Raw genomic sequence first — 6,000 nt, 5'->3', positions numbered from 1 at the left:
TTGATGATATTCTTATCTACTCAACTACTGAAGATGAACATGCACGACATTTGGTGATAGTATTGCAGACATTGCGAGAACATAAGTTATTTGCCAAATTCAGTAAGTGTGAATTCTGGCTCACTGAACTGAAATTTTTAGATCATGTGATTTCTCAAAAAGGTATTACTGTTGATCCATCTAAGGTAAAAGCAGTGATGAATTGGAGTCAACCCAAGAATGTTTCGGTGATAAGGAGTTTTTTGGGATTGACCGATTATTACAGAAGATTTATTAAGAATTTTTCTCGGTTAGCGGCACTGATGATTAAGTTAACACATAAAGGTGTGAAGTTTATTTGGAATGACAGATGTGAGAAATCTTTCAAGGAATTAAAGATTCAATTGACAACTGCTCCAGTATTGATTATTCCGGAAAGAAGGAAATGTTATGTGGTTTACATTGATGCATCACTACGTGGATTAGGATGTGTGTTGATGCAATCTGATTGAGTGGTAGCCTATGCTTCTCGCCAACTTAAGACACATGAATGAAATTATCCAACACATGATCTGGAACTAGCTGCAATTGTTCATGCTCTAAAGACTTGGAGACATTACTTATATGGTGAGCATTTTGAACTCTATTCGGATCATAAGAGTTTAAAGTATTTGTTTGCTCAAAAGGAATTTAACTTGAGACAATGACGATGGATGAAGTATCTAGAAGATTACGATTTCGAGTTACACTATCATCCTGGAAAGGCGACCTCTATAGCTGATGCTCTGAGTAGAAAGTCACAAGAAACTATAGCAAATCTGCAGATTCAAAAGAGGAAGATGATTGAATCTATTTATGATTATCAATTATACATCGGGTCACATGGAGATCGCCCTTATCTTTGTAATTTGGGTACTCATCCAACGTTGATAAGAAAATTCATTGAAGCACAACAAGAAGATGTACAAGCAAAGATGATTAAGGAATTAGATACCAGAGAAGAGATGATAAAGGAATGGACTATTGGTAACGATAAAGGATTAAGATTTTTAGGTAGATTGTATGTGCCTGAAATTCCGGAACTAAGAAACGAAGTACTCCATGAAGCTCTTCATTCAAAGTTTACAATTCATCTGGGTGGTACAAAAATGCATCGAGATCTACGTCGTCAATTTTGGTGGAATGAAATGAAGAAAGATGTAGCAACTTTTGTGTCAAAGTGTCTCACTTGTCAACAGGTCAAGGCAGAACATCAGAAACCGGTAGGACCACTTCAACCATTACCTGTAGCTAAATGGAAGTGAGATCACATCACAATGGACTTTGTAACGGGACTACCTTGCACAGCACACGGTAATGATGCAGTTTGGGTTATTGTTGATAGATTGACTAAATCTGCACATTTTCTACTTGTGAAAACGACTGACACTACATAAATGCTTGGAAGGTTATATGTAAAGGAAATTATAAGATTGCATGGAATTCCTATTTCAATTGTGTCTGATAAGGATCAAAAGTTTACTTCTAAGTTTTGGAATAGTTTACAACGAGCATTGGGAACACAAATAACTCTTAGTAGTGCCTTTCTTCCTCAAACCGATGGACAATCCGAGAGAACTATTCAGATCTTGGAGGATATGTTAAGAGCTTGTGTTTTAGATTTTCAAGCAAGTTGGAAAGATCATCTACCTTTATCTGAATTCGCGAATAACAATAGTTTTTAGTCAAGTATCGGAATGGCACCATTTGAGGCACTTTATGGACGACCATGTCGATCACCTTTATGTTGGATCGAAGTTGGTGATGCGATATTCATTGGACCTGTGTTAGTACAAGAAACAACGGAAAAGATAAAGCTCATCAAACAACGCCTACTTACAGCTCAGAGTCAACAAAAGAATTATGCATACTGCAGAAGAAGACCGTTGAAGTTTGATGTTGGTGATCATGTTTTTCTAAAGGTTTCTCCACAAAGAGGAATCAAAAGATTTGGAAAGTCAGGAAAGTTAGCTCGAAGGTTTATTGGTCCTTTCAAAATCTTAGAGCGAATCGGAGAAGTGGCGTACAGGTTAGCATTACCACCTCAACTTTCAAGGATTTACAATACTTTCCATGTCTCGATGTTACGGAAGTATGAGGCAGATCCTACACATGTGCTTGATTGGAGGGAACTTGAATTGGATGAACAATTATCATTCAAGATTAGACCTGTTCAGATTTTGATCTAAAAGAACAAGTTCTCTGTACAAAGACAATGCCATTAGTTAAGGTATTGTGAAGAAATGAGAATATTGAGGAAATGACGTGGGAAGTAAAAGCTGAAATACGCCAGAAGTACTCCGAGTTATTTTCTTAACTTTTTGGTAAGTGCTAAATTTCAAGGACGAAATTTCTTTAAGGGGGTTAGATTGTAATAACCTGATTTTTTTAAATAAAAATTATGTTTAATTATTTTTTATTAAATATATTTATACTTTTATTTACATTTATGTTTATATATATTAATATTATTTATTTTATATTTATATTTATATTTATTAAAAAAATTAGCTAGACTTACGTCCAGCAGCTTCTAGTGAATTGTGTGGGTATGTTTTGGTGTGTATGTGTTAGTTTTTTGAGTGGCTGGGTTATATGTGAAGTGTGTGCTTGTGAGTGTGGTGGTGGTGTGTGTGTGTGTGTGTGTGTTATAAGTTAGGTTTGTTAACCAAACCCAGCAGGAAAAACAAAGAGAGAGAGAGAGAGAGTAGAACCCAGCTAACCTGAGAGAGAGAAAGGAATAAGAGAAAATGAGAGGGAAAGAGGAGAGGAGAAGAAGAGAAAGCAAGGAAATGAAGATAAGGTAATTTTTCATTTTTTTTTTCCTTGGATGCTCTGTTTTTCTTGGATTTTGATTTTGGTTCTGATTTCTGTTTTGGTGAGGTTTAATTAGTGATTAAAAAGAGTTAATAGGATCACAAACAATCAAGAGTTTGAAGGAGAAGTAAAGGAGTTTTCGGATTGGGTGAGAACAATTTTTCAGTTTTGAGTTTTTGAATTTTAAATCCATTTGGTTGTGTTTCCTTTGATTTTGGTTGAAGTATAAGTTATAATTTATCATTTTAGCTTTAGGAACCGAATTGGATGGTGAGAATCGAAGAAAAATGAAATTGGTTGAATTTTGGAAAATCTGCCATTTGTCTGCAATTTTTGGTAGTTTCGGGTAGCCTCCTTTGAGGCCATATAATTTGAGTTGTACAGCTCCGTTTTGAGTGTTCTTTATATGACTGTAAAAAGGAGTTGCAGAGCTTTAAAACGAGTATAAGTTTGCTCAGTTTGGTGAAGGTTTGATAGGGTAAACAACGAGCCAAAGTTGGAAAAAAAATAAGGAAAAACTGGATGGAGGTTGAAGATGATGAACAGTACCGCTAGATCTAGAGCTCAGTTAAGCATCCATAATTTATAGAGATCTCTCTGTTCTCGGGAGTAGGTTCAGATGTTGGATTATGCCCTAACATCGTCTCTTCCAGGACAGACCCATAATCCGGAACTATTTCATGAGATGGATCGGTTAAGATCGTGATGTCAAGAGGACTCGTTTGTGCCAAATTTATCCTCTTCCTAGGATAAAAGTCCTTCGAACCTAGTGGTCTACCTTGCTTCTAGGCAGGGACATATGACTGGTTAGCCGCTATAGTCGTACCTCGTCTATCTGGGACGACACATCCTTCGAGAACGGATATCCTTGCAGGCACGTTTGCAGCAAGTATATGTGATCTCGTCACTTTAGCTAGATTAGAGAAAGCGTCTGACATATTATGAGCTACACTCTGTAGATCTAGAATTCTCCGCACTTGCTATCACAATGTGTGGTTCGGGGATTGAGATGAGACATAGTGGGGACATTCCACGTCAATTCGCGTCGTTCTTCAGAAATGGTGACGTTCTTATCTCCCCCTAACAGCGGGAAAACTGTCTCATCAAAGTGACAATCCGCAAATCTGGCGGTAAAGAGACCACCTGTCAAGGGCTCTAAAAAGCATATAATAGATGGGGATTCATAATTGGCATATATGCCCATTCTTCGTTGAGGACCCATTTTGGTACGATGTGGCGGCGCAACTGGCAAGTAAACTGCACACCCAAATATGCATAAGTACGAAACGTCAGGTTCGTACCTAGTCATCAACTGTAACTCGGAGTAAGGTTGGGTAGCAGTGGGCCTCAACCGGACCAACATGGCTACATACGAGATTGCATAGCCCCACGCAAAAATTGGAAGCTTGGTACGCAAAAATTGGAAGCTTGGTGGGCATAATTAAGGTTCGTGCGATCATTTGTAATCTTTTAATGAACGCTTCTGCGAGACCATTATGGGTGTGACACTGGGGAACTGGATGTTCAACATCAATCCCAAGGGACATGCAATAATCATCGAAAGTTTTCGATGCAAACTCTCCGGCATTATCAAGTCTTATGGACTTTATGGGATAATCCGAGTGGTGAGCTCTAAATTTAATGATTTGTGCGAGGAGTTTAGCAAAAGCAGCGTTTCTTATGGACAATAGTGTAACATGTGACCACCTTGTCGATGCATCAACCAAAACCATGAAATATTTAAATGGTCCGCATGGTGGTTAGATAGGTGCACAAATGTCCCCTTGTATCCTTTGCAGGAAAAGAGTGGAGTCTTTACTAGTCTTTGCATGTGATGGTCTAGTATTCAACTTTCCGAACGAGCAAACTTGCCATAGTGTGTCATTAAACACAAGATCCTTATTAGTAAGGGGATACCCATGTGATGAATTGAGGATATAGCGCAACATACTTTGACCTGGGTGTCCCAACCGGTCATGCCATAGCAAGAAATTGCTCGAATTGGTTAACTTTTGGTTAACTATGTGATTTGCCTCAATCGATCTAATGGTGGTCATGTACAGACCGCTGGCATTTCAATTTCTCCAATGTACGTTTCTGGCCATACAAATTGAAGATTATGCAAAGATATTCTACTTCATTTTCCTTAATGGTTTCAACATGATAATCGTTGGCTCGAATATCCTTAAAACTTAACAACGTTCTTCTGGAACATGGAGAATATAAGGCCTCATTAATGATAAATTCAGTACCCTTGGACAACATAAAATGAACTTTGTCATGGCCCTCTGTCAGGTTGGATTGGCCTGATATGGTTATCACAGATGTATGAGTAGGCAATAAGTCTGAAAAATACTTCCGATCTTGGAGTATGGTGTGCGTAGTAGCACTGTCAACCAGACAACAAACTTCCCTACTAAACATGTCTATTCAAAAATTTAATTTAATGGATCACATGTATGAATAACATTATTGAATTAAATCATATTTGAGTATAACCAAATTTTCAAAACAAATAATCCAAGTCATAAATCACCAAAATAATACGAATAATAAACATTATTCAAAAAATAAATACAGCACAAATGCCGATCATATCCATGTCATCAAGTTTCTAGTCCTCGAAGTGTTCAGTAACAGCTTGGAAATCAGTGACCACTAAGGTGGTATCCATGGAAAATGATCTCTCAACGAGGTTGGTCTATCGAGTCCCGCAACTGGCGTGATACTCATCTACAGCTTGCGCTGATGCACGGCAGGTGCGGGAACAGTGATCAGTTCCTCCACATCGGTAACAGAGATCATTCTGATTCTGATTCTGGTGGCGACGGGTCGGACCAGTGTTCCTCTCATTTCAAGTTCTTGGGGCGGATGGACCGTGGTTCCTACCACGTGGGCCTTGGCCACGAGAATTCAAGTTTTGTGGGCCATGACCGCATGGGCCTTGGCCGCCTTGGCCTCGATCATACGGGCCATTCCTTTAAGAACCTTTCCTTCCATATCACGAGCGGCCGGACTTTGCGCCTTTTCCATGACCTCAATATCCTCCTTCGCGGTTTGAATCGCGATGAGCAACAACGTTTGCTTCAGGCAATGGTGCTGCTTTAGTACGGACAGGTCGGAATTGATCATTTCTCATTAATAAGTTGTTGTTCTTTTCAGCGA

The sequence above is a fragment of the Dryas octopetala genome, chromosome 4 (genome assembly GCF_963921425.1).
Source record: "Dryas octopetala chromosome 4, drDryOcto1.1, whole genome shotgun sequence".
Taxonomy (NCBI): Eukaryota; Viridiplantae; Streptophyta; class Magnoliopsida; order Rosales; family Rosaceae; genus Dryas; species Dryas octopetala.
The sequence above is the reverse complement of the archived record's forward strand: the minus strand, read 5'-3'. Positions refer to the sequence as shown.